The following is a 27,368-nucleotide window of genomic DNA, read 5'->3' as shown; positions in this document are numbered from 1 at the left end:
GTGCTTTCTAGACTGCAAAAGCTTCCTGCCAGGTGTCGAGGGCCTTGGTTCAGAAGAGGGAAAAAGCATGAAGCTGCTGTGGGCTGGGGAGCTTCTGAGGGGGAACTCATCATTCCTCTCAGCAGTAACTACTAATCACCTACCATTTGCAAAGCAAGTGAGCAAGTGTCTTTGAGGGGCTGATGGGGAGGACTTGAAGCAGCAGGGAAAGGGACATTACAGAGTTAGAATGTGTCTCTTGACTCTTCTCTTAAAGGAGCCTGGCTCTGCCTCACATACTTGCCTAACACACCACCACCTCTCTGTCTGCACTGTTGCTGGGACCACTTCCCAAAGGCTGATCCACCCCTGCTTGCATAGCTTGTTCTGGTAATTCTTTTTTTAAAAAAAAAAAAGATTTATTTATTTATTTATTTATACAAGAACCAGGGTACAGGCCAGATGCGCGGGAGGATGAGAGGATTCACCAGAGACAGAGCAGGGAACAGAACAGGCAGGCTGACAAAATACACTGCTGAGGGGAGCAGCGGACGCAACAGTAGAGGTCCGCAGTGCCATGTGGGACCCTCACCGACTGGCTGGGATCGAACCGGTGCTGCAGAGGCTACGGACAACTTCACAACCCAGTGCTCAACCACCTGCACCACCAGGGGAGGCCCTGTTCTGATAATTCTTGACTCTCATTTTGTACCCTGCCCCCATGGCATGCTCTGCCTCCCAGCCCCTTAGACAACTACCCCACTTGGCTCTACGTGTGTCTCCAGTCCTCATAGCATGCTCCCTAAAATCCCAGCTCACATACCACTTCACAGAAGATGAGCAATTAGATTAAGAAAACACCAGAAGGATTTGTGGATTAAGACCGAACCCACAGCCCCCCCCCCCCCCCCCCCCGGTGGTGCAGCGATTGAGCGCTGGGTTGCAAAGCTGCCTGCAACCTCTGCAGCACTGGTTCAATCCCTGGCCACCGGGCGAGGGTCCCATATAGCACGCAGACCTCTCCTGCCGTCCACTGCTCCCCTCAGCAGTGTACTTCGTCAGTCTGCCTGCTCTGCTCTCCCCTCTGGCTCTGGTGAATTCTCTCACCCTCCCGCACTTCTGACTGTACCCAGTGCTTGTATAAATAAATTAATTAATTAAAAAAAAAAAGACTGAGCCCACAGCCTGGGGTTAGAATGACATGGGTTTATCTATCAATGTAACATACATACAGGCAAATCACTCCCCAGGTCTGGTCTGTGTGTGCATGTGTGTGTGTTAGATAAAACTTTATTTTCCCCTCTGATTTAGATTATTTATTTCCCCTGTGATTTACAGTGGAAGCTCCAAGAGCAGAGATTTTTATCTCCTTTGTTCTCTAGAGCATGGTCCTAGCACAAGGTAGGTCCCTACAAGCAGCTTCTGAGTGGATCGTGCTGCACCCCTAGACCCCTCTCTAGGTCAACCACTGCATAGGGCCGCTTAATGACCCTGCTCTGGGGCAGGAGGCAGCTTCCTGAACTGGGGGGCAGGCTGATGCCCAGTGTATAAGATCGTGGGAAACCACTCTTCAGAGCAACGGAGGAGTTGGATGTTATAAGAAAAAATAAGAATCCAGGAGGGAGGGAAGAAGGAAGAAGAGAAAAGGGGGGAGATGGGCTGAGAATGGCTTTGAGGAAGAACTGCAGGTAAAGCAGGTCCAATTGAGAGCCCTGCAGAAAAGGGGTTGGGAGGAGATGGAGTTTGCTAACAGGGCTCGCGACCCTGCAGGGTTTCTGGCGACTCTTGAACAGATGGAGCTGTGCCAGGAGAAGACAAGGAGGAAGGTGGTGACAGTGGACAGCCAGGCTCCAGCTGTAGCTTGTGGGCTCTGATCTAAACCCATAACGCTTCCTCCAGGGCCTGGCAGAGAACAGCAGGCAGCGTTGACAGAATAGGCTCTGCGCGGGCTGGCTAGGCCCCCTTCTTCCAGACCCTTCTCTAAGCTCCACACTCTTTGTATCCAAGGCTGTTGAATTTGGATGAGAATCATCCTTGTTTTAACACTCTTACTACTGTTTGAAATCATGTTCAGTCTCTGCAAAGTGCTTTCAGGTACTAAGTGTCTAGTCATTGGGTTTAGAGGGTTCTCTGAATATAGTCTGGAAAATACTGGCTGCTGGTGAATTATATAACCTAGAGGTAACTTCGTTCTCTAAGATGAACCTGGATCCCCATAACGCAGCACCAGAGCTCTTCCTGCTTAAAGTCCTGAAAAGTGTCTCAACATCTTAACCATTCCAGGCCCAATAAGTAGTAAGGCTTTCAGAACACACTTCAAAAAACAGCTGAAGATCCAGTGTACCCTGGTGTGTTTGTATGCATGCTCATCAAGTACTGAATAGATTAGTACAAGTTATAAACCAATTTGGTTAAAAGAAGAACAGATGTGAATTAGCAGGTAAAGCAGGTCCAATTGAAAGCCAATTGGACCTGCAAGTTCCTTATTTTTAGACTAAAAGGTCCTTATTCTTGTATTGGCTTTCATTTTCCCTGTGAGTGTGGGTATCACTCTGTGAGCAGCTGTTGAATACATGCTCCAGACAACCAGTCTCTGGGTCTAGACCTTGAACCAGCAGTGCCTGACTGCCCTGAGATACCTCAGAACCATTCTCCAGGAACTTGACCATAATATAGTCCTGCCATAAGGAGAACAAAACCCCAGGGGAAGCCTCAGCTTTCCAAGGACAGCTAAGTAAATTTCTGTGCTGGAAACAAACGAATTGCCCTTCACAGAAAGGCAACAGATGAGATATGTAAGTTTCTCCTATATTCAAACCTGTAAAAATTCTTTTTATTTTCTTCCTCTCAAAGTTACTTACACGGACTTATTTTCCAAGTAGGCAGAATCCAGCTGCCTCTTTTATTGGGGCTGGGTGACTGCACCGCCATGACTCTGAACAGCCAGAGCAAAGAGCTGGCTTATGCCTTGTGTCTTAGTCAGGAGCCGGCAGCCAGCGGAGACACATGCTTGGGAAGCTTCGAGTATCAGCTCGTGGTGAATTCAGGCAATGAGTTAGTCTTCATTCCTGAGCTGCTGGAGCTTTTTGCCTTGCAGCCAACACAAAGCCTCGGGTATATCGTCCATTCTAGCAGGTGGCCTTCAATCGAAGTTCTTCTACTTTCCAGGGAGTGGATGTATGTGAAGGTTATCTACAGAACTTCACCTGGATTGCCCAACAGTCAGGGAAACCGGTCACTCATTAGATTGGTTTCTGACAACTCTGCCTGAAGAAATCGATCTGATCAACCCTTGTCTGCTTTTGGAAAACACCTCGTGGATTTAAGCCCCCTAGGTGCATACTTTTTGTTTCCCCTCTCTCCTTAATTTAGGTAACATTTTCTATTTTGAAGGATTTGAATACCACAGTTCATTGTAACAATGCTAAATTATTACCAGACAAGGTCTATCATGGGTCGACAGACTTTCCGAAAGGACTGGGGACTCTGACAATAATAACAGCTAACATGCTTTGAGCACTTCCGGTATGTCAGACTTAAACATCCTATTTGAGTTATCTCATTTATTCTCACAATTTAACTCTCACAAGTCACTTAAGTTGAGTTACTGCCTGTGGCTAAGAAAATTTAAGTGTTTGCCCACAGTGTTGCCCAGTACCTGGGGCTCTAACAACTGATTTCTCAATTTTACTTCCTGCGCTCAAGCTCCTGTTTCTAGGAGAGGGGCTGCTACTACTGCAAAATCCCCTTTCCAGGCAAGGCAGCTCAAGGTAAATGACCTTTCCCATGTAGATAAAATCAAGAGAAAATTCAAAGAAGTGACTCCAGCCCTCACTGCTTGTTAGAATCACCTGGGGAACAAACAAAACACAACAAAAACCATTACCCAGGTTGCATCCTTAACAAATCTGATTTAATGATCTGGGGAGAAGTCCCAATATTAGTAGTTTTAGAAAGTGCCCAAAGGATGCTGAAAACCACAGCAACGTCTGAGACTGTCAGACCTACCAACTTCCAGTCTAAAGCTCAATTAGCCAAAATGTTCCATCTTATGTCATGCTCAAGCTAATTCTGCTAGGAAGTGCTTGGGGTGGGTAGTAGGGTCACCCCAACAAACCCCAAAGGGCTGAGAACATTTGCCCAGTTTGCTCACCTGTAAAGTGCAGAGAATGAATAGAGTGCATGGAAGTTCTGATTAGAATCTGAGATGTAAACTGTTCGTACTCGAAGTAAGTTCAGAGTAAGAGTTCAGTGAAAGACAGTTCCCCTCGTAGGGATAGTGGTTTCCTGAACCTAATCCAGAGCTCACAGCCCAAGGGCAGAACCTCATCAGCCACTGTTGTCAAACACTAACTCCTTAGGTTAGCCCTGTGCACACACACACTCACACATGTATCTTTACACCTACGTATATATCCAGGAAGTGGCCGCTTCAGCAACATTCTGTGTGGATAAGCCATGATGACAGATATGTGAGGCATCCTGGGGTTATCAGTGCAAAGCATCGCTGTGTGCACTGGTAGTCTGTGTCTGTAGAGGTCCCCAGCAGAACCCAGTGCATAGGAAACAGAGGAAACGCAGAGAGGAATCTCTTACTACTCACTTGCCTAATCATTTCCACTTAACACACAGTGAAAGCAGAACTTTGTGACATACTTACCCTGTCTAAGCAAAGTTCTGCTTTTTCTGGATGATCATGGAAAAAGAAAAATCCCCAAAACTTAGCCTTGGACAGGAAGAGCTTCTTGACCTGTCATGTATTCCACTAGTACCTGCGGTCAGTTTTTGCCCCGTGTGCCCTTCATCTGTGTGCCTGGCACTGTACAGGGAACTGAAACTAGAGCACGTGGTAAAGACATCACTGACCTGGAGTCAGCAAATGGAGGTATCCAGCCCAGCCCAGTACTAACAGCTAGGACCATTGTTGGGGAGGGGAGATGCCTAAAGGATTTTGCGTTCTGTGAGTGAGTCCCTTGTTTCAGGAACCTTGGGGCAATATTGCTATTCAGTCAGAATGCACCCAGTATAGCCATAATGATGATCATGCTACTGAAATACCCCTGGGTCCCTTGGCAAGTTGCTCTTGCCCTGACCACCCCGAGACTCCCTGAAATGCAGCACTGAAAGGGTTAACTTCTGATATACAGTGACTGCACCTAGGCACCGCCCCAGCATTCTGATTGGTTAGCGCCTGTGGTGAATGGGTTGTCCAACTTTTGAAATTTACTGGAGTCCTTAGAAAGTGAAACAGCCCAAATGCCCAAAAATAGATGACTGGATCAAGAAGATGTGGTACATATATACCATGGAATATTACTCAGCATTCAAAAAAGATAAACACATGCAATTTGCAGCAACATGGATGGCGCTGGAAGGGATCATGCTCAGCGAAATAAGCCAAAAAGAAAAAGAAAAATACCGGATGGTCTCACTCATAGCAGGAATCTAGAAAACTTAAATAAGGGACCAGGAAAATGAATAACTATAAGAAAGTGAAAATCAAAATCAACAAAAAACTATGAACCAGAGACACTTTTTGGGGGGTGGGGGGCGGGAGGGGAGGGATTGGGGTCAGAATGGGGGGTTTGCAATTGTATGGGGGAATATAAAAATAAAATTTATTATTTTAAATAAATAAACAAACAAACAAATAAATAAATAAAAGTGGCAGTGTTAGAGTTCCTGTATTTGAAGATCTTGGGGCTGTAATCTCTGTCTTGAAGGTGCATGGAGAGAACAAATTCATAGTGTTTTGTTTTTTTTTTTCCCAGATTGAACTTCTAATGTTAATGTTAAGTGAATGGATGACTATTTTTAAGGGGCTAAGATTGTAACATCTATAAACCACATCTATAAACCACTACTTGGCAATGTTTCTTCTCTAAATTGAAAACTTTAGGATGCCTGTATTTCCAGGAGAGCCCCCTCACAGAAAAAAAATCCCAACAATTCAGTAAATGGAAAGTCAAACAAATAAACTAAGAAAATATTTACCATTCAGAAAGATTGATAGTAGGCTTCCATTATGAGTGAGACTTTCCCTGACTGGGAAACTTGTCAGAAATGCATCCACTGGCAAGATATACCACAGCTCCATAGTTTGGACAGGAGAGGCAGCTCCTCCGCTGGTTGTCACCAAAAGATAGTGTTTTCCTGGAAGAGTCAGCTTTGCCCAGCGGTGTGCCCAAGAACTGATTATCTAATAAAGGATGGTGTGGCCCCAGGCCTGAACCCTCATACACACTCCTTGCTCTCCCCAGTCTCTGCCCATTCTGCTGTGTCTTCCCATTTCCTGCTGGGGTTGACTAGTGAAAGGGGTTTGAAGGGCAGAGCAAGGGAAAAGTCAGGGTATTTCTCCTCCTTTCTCTCTGCCTCAAGCATCATCCCTGGCATCGAAGGTGCTGGCTCCCGCAGGACAGGTCTGCCAGCTTCTGCCTGGAGTGTCCACTAGGCTCCTATAATTCTATAATTCTAATTCTAATCTCCTATAATTCCCACCTCCTCCTCCTTTTACCTCTTCAATCTAAGTCACTGGCATTCTGTTGTTGGAAACCTTGGATTGCTTCACTGGTCCCTGATGGTTTTCCAGCTGCCCCATTACCTGTGCAACCAACTCCCTGCATGAAATGTCCTCTTATCACTCCTCTGATTTCTCTTTTTTCCAGTATGACCCCAAGTGATACACTGTGTTCTTTAGAATATTCCTTTCCCTCCCCTTGGCCTCAGATTCCTCATTTGTAAATGAGACTGGATGAAATACTCTCCAGGCTTTATTACAGTTTCACAGTAGGAAGGGGTGTGGGGATCCGCATACTTGGGGACAACATGGGGGTCACCCTCCAAGGGTTGAAATGCCCAGCACACTTCAGGATGGTCTGTAGATAAGTACCTTGTTTTGGTTTTCCCAAATTAGTTTTCTCTTTAAACTGCAGCTTCAAATCCTTGCTTTGGAAATAGGGTATAAACAATAAAGAATATACTCTTAACTAAGCTGTTTTAAAAGCAATAGCTATATTACTTCTTTCCCACCCACTCATAACTAGCCAATTCCTTGATTTTCTTTAACTAAATGCTGTAGATTTAAATGACTTCCCTCTAGTTTTAATACTCTGGGGGGTGGTGCCTATGTTTGCAATTGTGTTTCCAGTTCTTTTTGCCTCTTTTTCTCTTTTTTTTTTTTAGATCAGTTTTGGGGCCCTATATATTACCATTTGGAGGGAGGGGGGCGTTGAGAGATTATAATGGTCTAGTGTCTCATCAAACCTCACCCAGGCCTTGGATCAACTTAATTTCCTTTTTTCTGCCTCCTTCAACATCCTTATCTTCCATGACCACTTTCACTCAGAAGATAAGCAAGGCCGTGTGGTCCAGTGGTGCTGTTAGGTTCCCATTCTCCTTCTCCAGGCACTGTTTTGTATGCTGCCCCTCACCTCTCAGCCGGCCCCGCTCCCAGGCCAAGGGCCCACTGGGGCTGGCAGGGAGCAGCGCTATGGTCTTTGCTGGCCCCTCTTGAGCAACCCTGGTGAAGAGGCATGCAGACTTCTGAAGCTGCTTCCCAAGCCGGGGGAGACAAGGCTTGGGGTCTGGAGAGCTGGATGCATGTACTATTTGTAGCCAGATCCCTGTTTGGAGTGATTCAGCAGGCAGTGATAAGCAGCCTCTTAGAACTGGACTCTGAGAGCAAGAATAGGGATGCCTGCACAAGTGGCCTCACAGAAGCAGCCAATGGGGTCTTGGAGTCAGACATGATTCCATCACATACTCTTCCTGAGAACTTCTGCAATGATAATGGTCAAGAATAAGCTCTGTGTGCTATGTGCTGTGCACTATCATATTGAGTCCATAGAGTCACACAAGATATATAATACAGACAAGGAAATGGGCAGAGAGCAATGAAACAACTGGACCAACAACATACAACTAGAAAGTGATAGAGCCAAGAAAGCCCCCAATTCTACTCCCTGTTACAATCTCTCTGCAACATTGCAAGTGAATCACATTTCCTAGTGTCAGCTACTGCCTTACCTTGTCTTTTACATCGAGATGTTAGAGACTGTCTTCCAGTATTGTTTCATATTCTCTCCTGTCTGTCTTTATCTCTCCTTAACATTTGTTGAGGTCCTAGATAATCTATGCACTGAGTTACAGCTGGATATCAATAGGATCCATCAGTTTAAAAAACAATGTAATTTCAGATCATTCAATATGTATGCGCACCTTATCTGCTGAGTGAAAAGTAGCTGGGGAGTATCCCTTAGATACTATGTGACCCTAGACTTAAATGGGTCCTCGAAATGCATGTTAATAATCCATAATGATGTAAAATGATGGCATATTCTCTATCCCTGGTTTGCACATGGGAATAACCCTACAGGAGGGGGTCCTAGTTTGAGCAGAAAGCAACTCACGGGGCACAGATGGATCTTGTCTGTTTCTTTTTCCCTCCAAAGCATTGATGGAGAACTACCTCAAAGCAGGCCCTGTGGCAGTGGGCTGGAGCCAGGGACGTTACTTGGAGGTAGGTGGAATCAGGCATGGTAGCAAGATAGCAGTCCCTTTCCATTTGAGAATTTAATAATTCCAGGCCTCATTGATTCAGGAACTTGCTCAGGGGTTGTAGTGCCAACAAGCACAGGGCAGGTCCTCTATCTATTCAGGCAGGCAGGTAAAGGAGAGTCCTGGAGCACTCAGTGGATTTTTACAGGCTTGAATGCTCTTTTTATGCCATTTGTTGTGAGGCAAGCCCACAGGCTGGGAAGGCAAGGAGGCCAGGGAGCCAGGAGGCTGACAGCCTCCCAGCCCCTAGCAAATCTTTCCTTTCTTTTTGGGCTCTCTCTGGTGTTGTCTTGTGGTCCTGACTCTCTGTAGTCACACATCCTCTCATAGCCCTTCTGCCATAGCCGTTTTCCACCACTGTAGCTTTTCCTTTGTGACACTGCCCTTATAACCTCCGCCTCCACGCTCAGGTCCACACCATACTCCAGGTGTCCACAAGCAGGTATGTGTATCCCAAACCCATACTCCTAAGAGCCTTCTGCATTCAAGGCCACAGGTGACAGCCACAGAGGCCAGCAGCATAGAAGTCTATTTCATTTACCCTACAGGGGTCTTTGAGGGAGAGCAGGGTGAAAGGGTGGGCAGAGTGATACAGCAACGTTTGCACTTCACCCACTTTCTCTTGAAGACAATTGCATCCCAGCAATGGGTTATTCTCAACTCCTGATTTCCTATATGAGAAAACCTCTAGAAATCTGCTTATTTGTGAATGGGAAAACCAAATCTGCTTATTTGTGAATGGGAACAGGGAGCCATCAAGGAAAGAAAAAATTTGACACAGCAGTTTACATGCATGAAATGGGTCCATGGGCACTGGTAGAAGAGCCTGATAATGACTGGGGTAAAACAAGAGCCACGAAAACATTTTGTGCTCCACTCTCTTGTCTGTCCTGACTTCCCAGACAGCTGGGTGATCTTTCCACTGCTTGGAAGGAGAATGAGAGGGTACCTATTTGTATTTAGAATAATTGTGTCCTGGCTGGAAATCATAGATCTGGACCATAGATCATTTATCTCTCCTGATCCCAAGTCAGAGAAAAGCAGATTAAAATTCCTTCTTCGCGGGCCTCCCTGGTGGCACAAGGGGTTAAGCACCACACTATGAAGCAATCCACAGCCTCTGCAGCACGAGTTTGATCCCTGGCCAGCCAGGGAGCTACTCACATGGTGCAGCAGACCTCTCCTGTCTTGTCCACTGCTCCCCTCAGCAGTGTGTTTCAGTCAGTCTGCCTGTTCTGTTCCCCACTCTGTCCCTGGTGAATCCTCTCATCCCCCACACCTCTGGCCTGTATCCCAGCTCTTGTATGCATAAATAAATAAATCTTTAAAAATAAATAAATAAAAATAAAATTCCCTCTTCTCTAATCCTAGAGGTGGAAGGTCTCAAAGGTAAAGAGCAATCAATTCACAATCATTCTAACCTAATCTGTGTGGCAATTTTACATGCAATATACAATGGACAACATCTCTATGGAGTTTCCTTAAGCATTATTTTACATTTTGTATATCCAGAGTGTCTGTTACTGTACCTGACAAAAAGAAAGATTAATGGTTGACTGTTGAGTGCACTCTTGTTATATATAGGATCCTCTGGTATGAATGACCCTATGCTATGACTATAATCTGTTCATAAGGAGCCGGTAGGGTCCTCTGTGTTAGGGAAGTGAACACTCTCACCTAGATAGACCTTTTATTTTCCCTGCAGTTCTTAACTTTGTGACTTTTATATTAACACAAGCTATAATTGTTGCACATGAGTATTACATTTTCAGAATCAGTAAAAGGTAATAAAAAGTGTGCTGAAAGCATGAGGATTGCTTTCATCCTGATACTAAGTGAAACACAAAAGTAAACTTCTGTATTTACAGAAGCATCAAGTAATACACACACTTACTGAGATCTTGAAAAATGAAACTGATGAGTTAGGATGGTAAAATTACAGTTGCCGTTCTTCTTTTTAGGAAAAAAATGTCTTTATGGTGTGTATTGTGTTTGCACAGATAAGTGAGTACATATAAAAACAAAATATATAAAATAGATGCATCGGGAGCAGGGGGAAACATTCATGCTTAAATGTCATTAACAACATTCATGCTTAAATGTCCAAACTTCACTTACTGAAAAAGCAAGCCATGTTTTTTTGTTGTTATTTTAGCTACACAGAAAAGAAAGGATTGTTTAGAATAGCATGGCAACTGCATGTGAGAGTTTTTTTTTTTTTTAAGATTTATTTATTCATGCATACAAGAGCTGAGGTACAGGCCATAAGTGTGGGGGGTGAGAGCATTCACCAGAGACAGAGCAGGGAACAGAACAGGCAGACTGATGAAACACACTACTGAGGCGAGCAGCAGGAGTGACAGGAGAGGTCTGCCCCGCCATGTGGGTTTCTCCCTGGCCAGCCAGGGATCGAACTCGTGCTGCTGAGGCTGCAGATTGCCCCATAGTGCGGTACTTAACCCCTTGCGCCACCAGGGAGGCCCCCATGTGAGAGTTTTAAAGAAAAAGCACCTGATATTCATGTTATCCCTCCTTTTATGGATATGAACTAGGGAAAGGACAAGGATGTCCAATCCATTTTTGACTGATGATAGCCCATTAGTCATCTCCTCTCTCTCTTCTCAGAAATAGCCAATGTGCTGTATCATACAAGGCCCCTGGGAACTTTGACAGGGTGATAGTTTAGTGTTAGCCAGACTGGTTCAGAGTGTGAATTTTGCTGACCATGAAATGAACTGTAGGAAACTCCCATGGTTGCTAAGAGACGTAGTATCTTCAAATGTCAATTACCATTTCCCTCAAAATAGCTCAAAAATCATCTACTGTTTGAGCTTTAGAAGTTCATGATATCCTAGGTTTTAAAAGATATGGATAAAAATCTTCAGCATTTTCTAGCTGGCTAGGTTTGGCTACATTCCTTCTTTGAGCCTTATTTTTTCTTTTCTGCTAACAAGGAGTGGTGATAGGGAATAATTTCATAAATTGCAGGACTCTCCATCTGTATTAGTTTGAACTACTTCACATCAGATGTAAGAATGTATGTGAAAGAGGCAGAAAATGGGAAAAATATCAAAATAAAAATTACTATCATAGACGTTTCTGCCCCTCTTTGCTGTATATTATTTTTGCAATGTTTCATTTTTGCAATGAAATAGATATTTAAATCTATGGTATGTGAACAAGAGGTGATTTGGCATCTCAAGAGCAGTATTTAGGTTTGAAAAAGAAATTTGAGAACAATTTCTTCATAAGTCTTCACTTTGGAAAATAATAGTAATTGACTATTATTATTTAAAAATAAAATAATATTATCAAGGACCCAGGTATATTTTAGATCATAGTAAGGATGATTTAATCGCAAAGTGTTTTGAGCCCAATTTGCAAAGGCACAGTGTTGTAGCATACAAGTACATGCTAAATTTTCCAGTGGACACTGGCAAGTGAAATTTAAACAGCAAATAAAAAGGAATTGCAATCGATCCTTCCTTGGCCTGTAAATGGGTATCTCTTAAGTATAGGCTGACATTGACAATGGAAGCCTGCCATGAAGCTTGACTCTGCTCTGGGTAAATAGATAAATCTCTTCCTTTGGCCCTTTCTTCACTGAGCCCTCTCTGGATTTTTGTCCTTGGACTATTTGTCCCCTGGTGCCTTTGATTTTGTCACAGTTAAGTGTGCTACTGACACAAGCTTGAGTTCATGCTTTAGTGAATCCTTGTAGTATTTCTCCTGTTCTTCCTGTGTGAGGCATCTGACTTCAAAAAATTGAACAGTAGCTGCTGAGATCCAGCTGCTTGGTTTGGGATTAGACAACCGTGGCTCAGATTTTGACAATGACAGTGGCTAATTACTCGGCCAGGGGTCCTGAGCAAGACTACTTCCAAATTCAGAGACTTAATTTTCCTCATCTGTAAATGGGGATGATAACATCTACTAAATATTTTTTTGTATTAAATTTTTTTTCCAGCATGATGACTAAGAGACCAGCCAGTGCTCAATGAGTTATGAATGTCATTGCTACTGTTATTATTGCTACTGTAATTGTTGTAAATACTATTATTATCATTATCTTGTATAAGACCATCTTAGAACTATTATTAAGTGGCAAAATGACTGTATCCAGGGCTTTGCAGTTAAAGGTTTTGCATATGTTCATATACAAATGTATATGTTAACCTCAAGGGCACAGGGATAATTATCAATACAGGGGAAACCTAAAACCAGGTAATTAAAAATTTCTTTCTTGACTTTGGAATGCCTCACATAATTTTTTGCTGTAGATTTATTTCAAACCACTTTTACTTAGATTAACATAAAAGTAAAATGAGATTTGTATTTCCTGACATGCATCAGCAAACTTAGGGAACAAAAGTTGTCCAGTGCAGACAAGGGAACTGAAAGGAAAATGCTCTTGTATGTAGCTTACATGTAGCTTACACACTTGGATTCAGTCCACACACAGAGAGTCAAAGGCAGCTTGAAAGAGAGGGAATGAAGAGGAGTGACTAGTAATGCTCAAAAATAAATTTAAAAAAATAAAGCAAAACAGCAATCAAACTGAGCAAGAGATCAGGAATTCAGTCATGTGAGAGCACCAGGAGTACTTTCCTGGAGAGGAGAAACTTACAAGTTTCTCCTGAAGTTTGAGAAGCCATCATGTAGATCCTGTGAAGAAGGTGACCATTCTGTTTTGTTCCCAAGTATAAAGCAGTACCAATAAATGAGAGTGAGATCAAATTGGGCTCAAGAAAAGGAAGAACTTCTTAACCATTTCAGTGACCCTCAAAATGGAATAGACTGTTCTAGTGTTCCAGTTCTTGAAAGGGTTGGTTATGAACTGGACATCATGTCTCAGGGATGTTGTAGGTGATATTAGGGGAGAAAACAGGTTGCAACAAATCAGCTCTCATCCTGTTTAAAATGAAATAAAATTTTACAAAGATAAAGAATTCCTGTATTTTGGTTTCCTGAACATTAAGATAGATATAATGCTATTTACCGATCTTATTATATAGATTGCTCCTTGTTTAAAATGTACAAGAAATGTAATTTGCAACTATGCCATGTAAATCAATTAGAGATTATCTTTGAACATTAAAAAATATATAGAGAACAAACTAAGTTGTCTTCAATTTTTTTAAATGACTTTGTAGAAACTACACAGGAGAAGACTACCTGAAAATATCTTTTAATTCTTTAATTTTTCTTTTAATATTATGGACCATCTCAAATATATGACAGAATTAACCACTGTTAGTTATATGGGCCAAATCATGATTATGCCCATGAAAAAATCCCATTTTGAGGATCTTTATGTCACATCTAATCGTAACAGTCCCCTGTTAGGTATTTTTAGTATACCCATTTTACAGAGAAAAAAAATTGACGTTCAGAGAGATCCAGAAACTTGTTCCAGGTCACCCAGCTAAACATGGAATGTCTGACTCCTCAGACTGTTCTTTCCACTATGTCACACTTCTTTTCGACCACTTCCTGTCTTGGCTGAACAAAGTTCAGGTCAAACGTCCAAGCAAGGATGATGTGCTCTTGTCACATCTCCGAATTAAACCCCATAATTTCTAAGTCTGAGTTGGAAATCCTGTGGCTCTGTGTTCTTGTCTGGCCTGAGCAGGAAAGTGTTTATTTTGAGATATGCCTCTCTCAGAATGGCTGGATATTTTTGATGACCATTGATAAATGAACCGTGTTGACTTGTTGCTCATCTCGCAACTGAGGCTGTCCTTTCAGGCCCTGCTCTCAATTTGGGGTCTGTTTTAAGGAGGGTGTGAAGGTTATTAACAGGTCCATGGAGATTATAAATAGAGCCCTGAGCTTCAGCCAACTCACCATATTTATGTTTTTGGGTTGCGCTGCAACTGTTGTTGGTAATTATAGACGCGTGGGTGAGGATGGGTACTGATGAATAGTTCCTCCTCCTAGTTTCCTCTTTGTACAGGTCCAACATTGAGGGTGTCTGAGCTCATAATCCTATCATAAAGCCCCTCGTGTCAAGTCACTGCTGTATTTCCCAGTCAACTGAAGTAACCAGGAAGAATGAAAGAGTTCAAGGTATTTACCATTTGGGTTACAATTTATATAGTCAATGTCTTCTTTAAAAGAAATAACGTGACATCAGAAAAAGGTTGTTTCTCCTCCTACCTTTATATAGTACAAGCAAGATTTTCCCTTTGTGATGGCAAAGCATTTCCAAGGTCTTTACAGATAAATATGTAAAGAGGATTAATAGGTCTAATTGAAATGATAATCCTCAAGAGAACTCAGTGGAATCAGGCAATAAAGTGTTATAAGCTATAACATAAGCTATTTTGGTACCTCAAAATTACATATGATTTATACCAGTGAACAAGGGGGTCAACTTTTCAGATTATCTTTTGATTATCTGGTGTACCAAGAGCAAGAGTTGGTTATAACCCTTGGATGCTCCCTGAGTTGACCTTGTAGCTGTCAGAGTAGACTCATCTGAGTCTAACTTGTTTTTTGAACTTGGGATGAGCTAAAGAGACACCAATGGAGTAGAAATAGCTGAGAGAAACAAAGGAAAAAATGATGTCACCTTCAAGTTACACACTTTGGTAGACATTCTTCCTCACTCTCCAACCCTGCCCTATGCCTTTGGGTGATAGCAGCAAAGTCAACTACTGGGAAAGAGAAATTGAGGATGTGTAGGAGGATTTGTGCAATTCCATCTTATATGTTCTGTCTCTTCCTTCTTTTGCCTCCTCCTCTCCTCCAATCAAGTTCATCTGCTCTGGTAACAAGCTAAGCAGGTGGGTATTCAAGCTATCTAGAGGTTATGGACCAGGACCAGAATAATGTGGTACATGAAACCAAGAGGAAAATATCCATGGACAAGGTTCTGCTATCAAACAAACTTGTGACAGGCCAGTAAGCAAAAAGGAAACAGTAAAAGCAGTCAGTCACAAAAAGCTATATGACTCCATTTATATGAACTGTCTGGCAAAGCTATAGACAGAAAATAGATCAGTGGTGCTTAGGTCTGAGAGGCCTGGGAGATTGGACTGTGATGGCTCAAGGGTATAAGATTGCTTTTTGGGGGTGGTAAAAATATTCTCAAATTGATTGTGGTGGTGGATGTACATCTCTGTGAATACGTTGAAATTCACTGAAATGCAGACTTTGAGTCAACTGATGGTAGGAGAATTTTATCTTAATGAAGCTGTTAAAGAAAAAGGTAAGAACTGATATATTTGAGAAGCTGAGCTTTGGAAAACCAGAAATGTTAAGTAAGGAGCAGTGAGACAGAGAAAGCTAACAGGAGTGGGAGGTCCTGGGAGAGTGATCAAGTTGCTCTTGGTACAGGTTTTATTTAGTTCCTGCAATAGCTCGTGTTTTGAAAAAGATTGAGACGGAAACTTCCTCCATGTCAAAGATTGCTGGAAATCACAAGGTACACACTTTGGTGGACATTCTTCCTCACTCTCCAACCCCAACAAGAAGATCATTAGAATTTGCTTCTCCCATTCTGGGGGAATGAATTTGTTCAAAGATTGAGCTGACTTGGAGACCCTCTCTTGTGATAGGATTATAACTATGGAAAAATTTCTATCTTGTCATTTCCTGAAGACTAACTAGAAATTCAATTTGTGTGTTGTGATGCTTCGGGATTAATCGTTCTTTCAGGTGGCAGGACCTCATTCAAAGAGTTCCGAAGTTGGCTAGCCATTGGAAGAGGAAGATGGTTTTAGTTAATTTGAGCAAAACACAAAATTATTCCAGTATTCCTGCAACAAATAATGAACAAAGAGCCATTTGTACAAGATCCAGTTTTAGATACAGTGATGTGAGACTTTCATCTGGTATTTAGCACGTGCTGGTCATTTTATAACTCTCCAACCTCATCTGTCACAATGTGTCTCATAAAGATGCCCACATAAATGTCTCTTTGTGCTTATGTTATTCCTTCTATCTAAAACATTTGTTCTCCTTTTCCACAATTGACTAATTCCTACCTATTCTTCAGGAATCTTCCAAGAAGCCATCTCTTAATTCTCAGGACAGTCTGGGAGTCCTACCCTATGTCCCCTTAGAAACTTGTTTGTACTCTGTCAACACATTTACTGCATGGTAATGCAATTGTCTATTTATCTGTTTATTTCCCATTGGTCTGGAAGCTTATTAGGACTCATCTCTGTCCTTAACCCTTGAACTAGTTCCTACACATTCTTTTTTTTTTTTTAAGATTTATTTATTTATTTATTTATTTATTTATTTATGCAAACATGGGTGCAGTCAGAAGCGTGGGAGGGTGAGAGAATTCACTAGAGCCAGAGTGGGGAACAGAACTAGGCAGACTGATGAAATACACTGCTGAGGGGAGCAGCGGGGAGCAGCAGGAGAGGTGTGTCCTGCCATGTGGGACCTTTGCTGGTGGCCGGGGATGGAACAGGCACTGCAGAGGCTGCAGGCAGCTTTGCAGCACAGTGCTCGACTGCTGCACCACCAGGGGAGGCCCGAGTTCCCACACATTCTTAACAAATGTGTGCTAAGCTCCTTCATTGCAAAGAAGCTATGCAGTGGCCACCTAGGGTGTTTGACCAAAGAAATTTGGTGGCATCCCATTATCCTCAAATATCACTCCAGTAAATATGCCCATCCAAAAGAATCATGGAGGGGTAAGTCATTTGTAATGTCAACAAGGTGTACCATAAGGTCAAGCACAAAATAGGTCCTCTTTAAATATTTGCTAAATCGGTCTATTTGTAGTCTTTGACTATTATATGTGTATCTTACATTCCAAACTTTCAATATCTTAGACACTTCTACCCTAAATTGTTGCTCACACACTGAGTTTAGATGTTCATTCATTAACTAACAAGAGAACACTAGGGGATTCCCCTAATGGAGGTGCACAACCATTCAGTTTTGACCTTAAGGCCATCTTGGTCATGCAAATTCATGCAATTGTCTGGCTATTCAAATATTCATTTACAAAAATAAGTGACAAACAGAAAAAGAAAGTGCTGATATTAGTGAAAACAAGCACAGAGTTATCATCTACTTAATAAAATTAATAAAAAATAGAAATCACTAAATGTGCTAAAAGAGGCAAATCTTTAAGCTTCAATTGGATGCTCAATGGAAGATAATCTGATTGCATGTTGGGTTATGGACAAAAGGAACAAATTAAAGAGCTCTGATGAAAATCTGGACTGTAGTGTCAAACATAGTATCCAAAAAAAGTAAGGCATAGTTAGCATTTCTATATTGATTTTTAAAACTGCTGGAGTCCTTTCACCCCTTCTCCAGACTAAGTAGTCTCAGAGACTAAGGAGTTTGAGTCTGTTGCTTGATATCCATAACTTTGAATTTCAATGTTTTCATCAATACATGACAGGAAGTGGCTTTTGTCATGTTAGAAATTATCAAAACCTTTTCCAGTCCCAGAAAACTTTGGAGGGAGTAACACTTTAATAACAGTCAACTGTGAACAAAATTCAAGGATTATATGTTGGCTATAGCTTTATTGCTAAGTGATTAAAAAGAGACATAAAGTAAGACATATATAGATTACCTAGCAATTGTGTCTTCATCAAGTTACTTAGTCCTTCAAACCTCATTTTCTTCATCTGTAAAAAGGTGATAATAACATCACCTTCCCCATAGGGTGGCTACAAGATGCAAATAAGTGAATATATTCCATATGCTAGTAATTACTCTGAGCTGATAATAGAGAAGCTGTTCACAAGGAGGAAAGCAGGATGCAGGAAGAAGAGGGACTAAACTTGGTCTACTTCACAAATTGTCTAGAGCCACACAGGATCCTGAGCTCTATTAAAAACTCTCTGTGGAAACACAACTTCTATTACTACTCCTCATCTACCCACTGGGTCATTCTGGCTTCTTCTGGGGTGAGTGGGAGTATGCTATTTATTCACCTAATGACTCCTTCCAAGCTAGAGAAGTTGGAAACCCTGACGGTTGTTCCACCCATTACTTCTTTCATTTCACCACCTCTGCTCTCTGGAAGGTGTGTCTCCTGTATTGTTGTCACGTCTGTATGTTGATTTTTCAGTTACCAGAGGCTCCCAACTTTTTGAATAGGTGACTACAACTCTGCAGCTAAATTAAAAGAAGTTGGGTTGAGGATATGCTGTGAATAACAGGATGGGGCAGAGGGGCTCTGTGTGACAGATACCAGGTACCCTCACCTCCTGAGATACGTGGTCACCATCCTGGCTCTCCGTGTTTGTTTTCACCATTCTGGTTCTCAAAGTCACACAGTGTGACTTCCAGTCTTTGCCTCCCTGGCCTCCCAGAAGGATCTGACACTGTCTACTAACTTTTCATCTTTTAGCCTTCTTCCCCACCTTCCTCAACATACTTCCCTTCTTCTTCACACTATCTCTTTATGGCTCCTCTATCTTTGCTCAATTGATGAGTCAAAGGACTTGCCCTTGGCTTTCTGTCATTCTCGCAGGACAAGGCCATTCTCTGCCATCGTTTTAACTACCTCCTAACTATACAAATTTCATGGTTTTTCTCTTCATCCCTGACATAGCTTTGAGAGTCAGATTTACATAATCAACTGCATGCCGGGCCTCTCCACTTGAATATGCTATCAGCATCACAAATTCAACATGCACAAAACTGAATTAATTCTCTCTTACACCTTCTTCTCCCCATATCATCTATAGTCAGTCAAGTCAGAACCCTCAGTGTCATCTTAAACTTTCCATTTTCCTTCAACTCCCAACCTCCTCCCTCTTCTACATGTCCACCAGTCTTGGGAATTCCATCTTTCAAAAATGTTTCTAATCCTTTCACATACCCATTGGCTTAGTTGCAACTCTTACATCTTCCTTGAATTATTTTAGCATCCACTCAACTAGTTTTCTGGTCTCCCATCTTGCCACCTTCAGACACATTCCTCCTACAGAAATGATCTTTTCAATGAAATTGAATTTTCAAATGAAAATCTGAGCATTCACTTACTTAAAGCTTAGCCAGAGGCTCTCATTGCTCACACAGTAGAATTAAAAAACCCTTTTGCAGGGCCTCCCCGGTGGTGCAGCAGTTGAACGCTGGGTTGCGAAGCTGCCTGCGGCCTCTGCAGCGCCGGTTCAATCCCTGGCTGCTCCCCGGCCACCGGAGGAGGGTCCCACATGGTGTGCAGACCGCTCCTGCGCCCGCTGCTCCCCTCAGCAGTGTACTTCGGTCCTTCTGCCTGCTCTGCTCCCTGCTCTGGCTCTGGTGAATTCTCTCACCCTCCCACGCTTCTGACTGTACCCAGTGCATGTATAAACAAAACAAACAAACAAACAAATAAATAAATAAAACATGCCTCAATAAATAAATAAATAAATAAATAAATAAATAAAAAACCCTTTTGCGGAGCATGCTTTTGGATATGGCTCCAATATTTCATCTCTATTCTTCTTTGCCTCTCTTCAACTTATACCCTGGACATCAAACTTCTAAAAGTTACCCGAAGTCCTGCTATTCCATGTCATTTCAAATGCAACAAAAGAAAAATGTTTTATTGGCATTTGCATTTCACTCCCACCTACACAAACACCTATTTATTCATGAAAGCTTCATCCAAACTTGAGCTCTTTAGGTTTCTGGAACTTCTACCTCCTTTCTTAGAGATCTGACTGCTTTCTCTGTTCTGCCTCCATATATCTTTATAAGGGATCTGCCACACTTATATACATATCTGTCTCTGCTAGACTGAAACTCCTTAAGACTGATGGTGCTGCCCTTTTAGTCTTTATGCTCCGCCCTATGCACAGGGCCTGCCGTAAAGCAGACATTTGTGCCATGTGTGATCAGTAAGAGAACATGGCACCTCATTATCTTTTGAATCATCTGGAAATAAAAACCCAAGAAGCCACCTTTGACAGCTGCAGTTTCAGTCTCAGTTGTTCAGTCTGGGCAACTGGACTCAGGCAGAGTAACCTCCTGAGTCCTTCACCATTTCAGAAGGCATCCAACTTTCTGTGAAGTGTACACTGTCATTTGCTGAACAGGAATCAAAAGTGATCCTGCTCATAGGGGGGCTTTTATTTCTTTTCGCCCAAATCCCACACACTATGGATTATGCATCTTCAAGGTCATGGTCTTGGCAGTCCTTAGCAATCAAAGCATCAGTAAAGAAAAAAAATCCCACTCTGGGATTTGGTGAGACATGTTGGTTTCAAAACATTGCAAATCATTAAACGAGTAATGTTAATGGGATCTTAGAATAGTAAACACACCCCCAGATGGATAATGATATTAGTTGCATTTTCTGGAAAGAAAAAAAAAGCAACATTTGGCTGCAAGGGCGATGGAAGAAATGTCTGCATGGGTAAATCAAATTCTGATAAGATAGGTAAATTACATTTTCTTTTAAGATTTATTTTTTTATTTATACAAGAACCAGAGTATAGGCAAGATGTGCAGGAGGGTGGGAGGATTCACCAGAGACAGAGCAGGGAACAGAACAGGCAGACTGACTGAAATACATTGCTGAGGGGAGCAGCGGGCAGGAGAGGTCTGCTCGCCATGTGGGACCCTCGCTGACTGGCCAGGATTGAACCCACACTGCAGACAGCTTCACAGCACTGCGCTCAATGACCTGAGCCACCAGGGAAGGCCCTAAATTACATTTTTCTAACTGGGCACACATATTCCCAAATCAAATCATTCTCCTGAGGTAGGGTGTGTGATTTGGGGGAAGTGAAAGGAAATGGGGAGCACACAGAGGAAGAAAACAAAGACATTTGTTTTCTAAAACTGTCACTCATACTGATTGAGAAAGAGTTTCTCAAGAATTATGAATGTCCTATACAGGAAGTAAGACCTCATCACATGGCTGGGATTAGCCGCATACTTGTCAAGGATTGGTTTTTCCCTTCTGTGGTGAGAGGACAGCCCCAGGCAGGTTTGGATACCTTCCTCGCCAGCCTGACCATTTGAATACATTCAGCACAGGCCTTCCAAACTGCTCAAAGGCAGTAGTCCCATTACCTCAACTTCATGTGGAAATTTCATAATGGTGGAATGGGGGGGGGGGGCTTCTTTTGTAGGTTTACATGGGGTGAGATCAGTACCTTTCCCCAAATAGTCTTTTCTGAAATAAAACAGCTTGCCTGCACATGTATCAAATTAAATAAAACATTATTCTTTTCACCTTCCAGTTTAATTACCTTTGCCCCTTCTCTCTCTGATGCCCAAGTATTGGCCCAGAATCCCATATTTTTAAAGTCTTTTATTCTTAAAGAAAGAAAACAACATAATCAGCTCATTCACGCCCAGGTGTTGGTCACTCAATATAACCAGTGTTTACATTTAGAAGAAAGAGTAAGTATTTCGCCAAAGGAATAAATCTCTAATGGTGAAGTGTCTAGTTCTGTCATGAGATCTATTGGGACTTTCCAGTGCCTCGTAAGTACCAGTACATTGATGACTACTGGTGATGAGGACACATAAGCATGACCCTCATGCCTGGATCAGACTTCATTCCCTGACAAGAAGTTGGTAATTTCTTCATGGTACTGCTTTTATGAAGGTATTTGGCTTTTTAGGTATTTGGTATTTTAGGTATTTGGTATTTTAGGTATTTGGCTTTTTTTCCCCAAAATTACTAGGCAGAATAACTTAAATTGCAAGGTCCTTGCCCCAAGCCCAAAGAGCCTTATCATATTGCCCCTCTATCCAGGACTCCTTTGACAGAGAGAACACAGACTGAGAAGGGACAAAAAAAAGTTGTCATCCTTGAACTTGCAGGGGTGCCAATTTTAAAGACCCAAAATAATCCGATGGTAATCTTACAACAGGTACATGAAAGTATTCACTCAATAATCACTAATTAAGCTCTGACTGTGTGCCAGGAATTGTTCCAGAGATGCACCAAAGAACAAAACTGACCAAATCCTTGCTCTGGTAGAGCTTAGGGTTAGAAATCAATTTGAACTATTTCCTTCTATCTCCAGAAAGCAGAACTGGGACAAATGGGTAGGAGTCTCAGGGAAACAGATTTCAGTTTCATGTAACATACAACCAAATATGGAGTGGTAATGAGCTCTCTGTCCCTGAAAGGGGTCTGAAAATTATCTGCATGGCTGCTTGTTGCAGAGATCCATGCACAGACTTGGGCTAACTCCATTGTCTATGATTGTTTTTTTTTTAGTGGTTTTTTTTTTTTTTAGGGATCTTTTTTCAAACAAAATCTATGTAGCTCCAATATATTAAAAAGGAGAGTTGCTATGGCCATAATGGAAAATATGAATCTAGAGACACCCTGAATATGTCTTCATCCACTAATTCCTTGCTAACCACAAGCTACTGGACGAAATGATCGAGAAGCTTCTACTCTGTTCTAGTGTCGTGGGACCTATGAATCTAAGTAGGATGGCATAAGTTTCACCGCAGTCTTCCCTACCTCTATCTTTTCCTAGAAGAGAGTTTAGAGAAGCCAAAGAAAAGAAGCAAAGGCTCTGGGAGCATCATAGGGCACTAAATAAATACTATTTGACAATGTCAACATGGGTCAAAGATAAAGTTTTGCTTGAGTGGACGTAAAGATCATAACACCATTTCTCCAGATCCAAAAAGGACCCATTTTCTAGGATCCTGAAGCTTGAGAAAAAGCCAACAGGATCAATGACACCGAAAGGACTTTAGAGGGAAGTAGCTCGTGGATAGCAACGAGCAGGGAGAGAGAAGGCACTCCCAGGCCACTCACTGAGACATGTAAGAACTCATTTGCAATTTTCTGACATAATGTTCACTTTCTAGCAATGGACTCTATCATCACACCCTCTCAGATGTAACAGGTGTGACTACAGGATTATACATTATTCTGCAATCTAGAGCAGGAAGTTGGAGAAACAGTTCTCTTTTAAGATTCCATTCCTGGAAAGTCCCATCCCCATTGGGCACATTATGCTTGAAGAAGAAAGCTTACAGCGGTTCAGAGGACTCTGGGATGACTTGTGTTCACTGGCTGGGGGCTGGTGATAGGATGCTAGAGAAGGTAATCTCCCAAGTAGAATTTTCCTGACAATTCTAGAAAAGTTCACTGAAACTTGAGTCACATCTTCTAGCTCCATGGTTTATAAAGTTTTGAGCTAAAGTGAGTGAATCCATAAAAATTTTCTGAAATCTATGGTTTTCCAAATATATAGCATACATGAAAAATGATTTAGGGGGAGATGTGAATAGTGCTACTCAATGAAATTCTTTAAACAAACTAAGCAAACTTCATTCCTGCAGGACTTTTCCAGAATCTTGACAATGCCAATGTGAACTATGACCATATTTATACTATTTACATAATATAGCACACAGTATTTCCTGATTTTATTTGAACTTCACATGCTTTTTTTCTCATTGGGCAACTTTAAGCACTCCATTTTCTGTAACACACCTTAGAAAACCAAATACTTAGCCAAGTTATATTAGTTTAGAGCTTTATCTTTCATATTATTTCCAAAATACACCATAGCCTTATCCACTCTTTGGGAGATAAGACTTCACATAGATGGACTGTCTACATAATTAATTGAAACTACAAACACCAGAACAGTTAAACCATTCATCTGAAAATCTTTCTAAAATATGCCATACACACATCTACTTTTGATGAACAAAAATAAAATATTTCTGGACATAGAAGTGAACACACTTATTTTTAAAGATTGAAAATTTGGGGGGAAATAAATAGGGCAAAAGTGAATCACCAACCCATAACTCTGTTAACATTTGATGTAATTTCTCCCACCCTCTATGTAAAATGTATAAATACAGACTATATGCTACAACTCAGTACTTCTGTCATTAAACATTCTTTGAACATATACTTTAATGGCTATTATAGCTTATAATATAAATGTATCAAAGTCATTTAACTATTACTTTCATTGGATAAATCAACTTTATTATAAATAAGGATGAATATCATTTTGTCTCCATTTCTATTTTTTAATAAATGCTTATTAGTGGGATTAATATGTCAGAGTATATAAATATTTATAGGCTCTTGATACATATTTTCAAATTACCTTCCAAAGGATTTGTACCATTTTTACACTTTCAAGTTATTTAGAAGATTGGTATTTTACCATGCCCTCACCAAAATTCAGTGTTAACATTTTATGTTACATACCAATGTTGCCCATCATTTGACCTTGAGATGTGGAGATTATTCTGGATTACTTAGTGGATCAAGTGTAATCAGAGGGTCCTGAAAATAAAAGAAGGAGGCAGGAGAGTCAGTGTTGGAGTGATATGTTATGAAGATTTGACCAGCCATGAATAGCTTTGAAGCTGAAAGCTGGAAGGGTATCATAAGCCAAAGAAGCTAGGCACTGGAAGCTAGCAGCTGGAAACCTCAAGCAAAGAATTCTCCCTGACAGCCTCCAAGAAGGAATGTACCAGGATTTTAGCCCAGTGAAATCCATTTCAAACTTCTGACCTCCAAAATTGTAAGACAAGAAATTTGTGTGTGTGTGTTTTTTTTTTTTTAAAGATTTATTTACTTATGCATACAAGAGCTGGGATATAGGCCAGAGGTGGGGGCAGGGAGGTGAGAAGATTCACCAGAGACAAAGTGGGGAACAGTACAGGCAGACTGACTGAAACACACTGCTGAGGGGAGCAGCAGGCGAGACAGGAGAGGTCTGCTGCACCATGTGGGTTGTTCCCTGGCTGGCTGGGGATTGAACTTGTGTTGCAGTGGCTGGCGACACCTGATAGCAAGGTCGTTAACTCCTGTGCCACCAGGGAGGCCCAATTTATGTTGTTTTAAGCTACAGTTTGGAGTGACTTGTTACAGCAGCAATGAGAAACTAGCACACTGGGTCTAGAAGTTTTTTAAATAGAAAACTGCATGACTTTAGTGCTTAACCTTGATGACTGCTACTTTGGTTGTTTTATTTCCCCCACTCTCCCAATTATTTCTATGGTAACTGGTAATCTAACCTATATCTAGATCAGAGCCTAAGTAGGGCATTATTATTTTACAAGAAGTCGCCCCTTCAAATTAAGTCACAAACATTAGGTCAAAGGGTGAAGTAGAAGGAAGCTGAAGAGACAGAGTGTTCAACAAGTTTTCTGGGAAATCACAAGTCTGGGCCTTCAGCCCAATTTGGAAGTCAGAATGTTTCGGCGAAGTTCATGGCCCCTAAACTGAGAGAGAATATCACCTTTTAACATCTGTACTGGGTGTAGATAACCATCACTATCGCTCAGTAAAATCCCTTCTGTCTCTAAAAGATGGGTAGTTCAAGGACATGTATATCAAAGAATCCACTTAACAGAAAGTCTTCTAGGAGTAGGGCTGCAGGATTAAATAGATTTTGTGACATCAGGAAATTTGGATCCAATCCAAGTGGTAGAGCATGAATTATTCCAATATAAACCTAGACTGTTCTCATGAAGAATACCCAACTAAGAATAAAGGAGATTCAGGACAGAGTGAGAACCTGCATCTAAAATGCATAGGAGGGCCTCCCTGGTGCCACAGGCGGTTGAGCGCCGCGCTGTGAAGCTGTGCGCAGCCTCTGCAGTGCGGGTTCTATCCCGGCGGGCCGGCAAGAATCCCACATGGCGCTGCAGACCTCTCCTGTCTCACCCGGTGCTCCGCTCAGCAGTGTATCTCAGTCAGTCTGCCTGTTCTGTTCCCCGCTCTGTCTCTGGTGAACCCTCTCACCCTCCCATGCATCTGGCCTGTACCGCGGTTCTTGTATAAATAAATAAATCTTTGGAAAAAAAATAAAATAAAATGTATAGGATATTTGCCCTGTGGCTGGAAAGGGATGTACACTTTTTTGTGTGATGGACCTTGAAAGGGACTCTAAGTGTCTTCTTATCTCTGTATCCATAATGTCTGCCAAAAAATATCTGACATAAAGTAAGGGCTCAATAAATTCTGTTATGAGAATGAATAATTAATTGACCTCAGCCATCTTTAAGATCACCTGATGTCTAGTAACACTGATCTAACATGACTCTTTAAAAAAAGTTTCAAATCTTAACACTAAAGACTAATTCAGAGAGTCTTAACTCAAAATCACTTAGAAAGTTAAAAAAAGCAATGAGGAAGTATTGGATTAATATATTCGATCTTTTTATTTCCAAGGGAAGGGGAAAAAAACAGTTTTCTCTGATTTATAAGGTGTGGAGTGACATGTGAGGAAGAAAAGCAAAATGGTTGAAGGTAAAGAAAGAATGATACATCTTAATCTCATAATTTAATATGTAGTTCTAATAATGTATGTCTGGCATTTGGAGAGAGTGCCTGGTATAAATTCACTGAACAAATGACTATCGTTATTATTCTTCCATATTTTACATGTTCTGCAATAATTAAAAAAATTATATAAAATAATAAGGCCATAATTTATAACAAGACAAAAGAATATATAGTTTGTTAATTTATTAGAAAAGAAAGTAACTAATGGATGATGAGAAGACAATCTTTATATGTATATACTGGCACCTGTGACACACAGTTATGAAAATGAGTGCATCGATTTAAATATATTTTCTTGGCTGTGTACATTACTTAAAGGATCAAATATGAATGCTCTAGAAGACTATTTTTTTCAATGTGGTATTAATACAGTCATTTTTGAATAGGTTGATTTACATATAAAGGGTCTCCTTCAAATAGAACACCATAGGAGACACAAATGAGGGGGTTTCACTCAGGGTCTAGAAACTATCACCAAGAAAGGTGACATAGAGATCAGAACAAAACAAAATAACATGGCATAAATCAATTAAAAAAGAACTGCCCCTTCCAATGAGGAATTTTAACTTTTTGTTTGCTGCAATGGATATAGATGGGATCATATTCATTTATC

This window comes from Talpa europaea, assembly GCF_964194135.1.
Source record: "Talpa europaea genome assembly, chromosome: 10".
NCBI lineage: Eukaryota > Metazoa > Chordata > Mammalia > Eulipotyphla > Talpidae > Talpa > Talpa europaea.
This window is presented reverse-complemented; position numbering follows the sequence as displayed.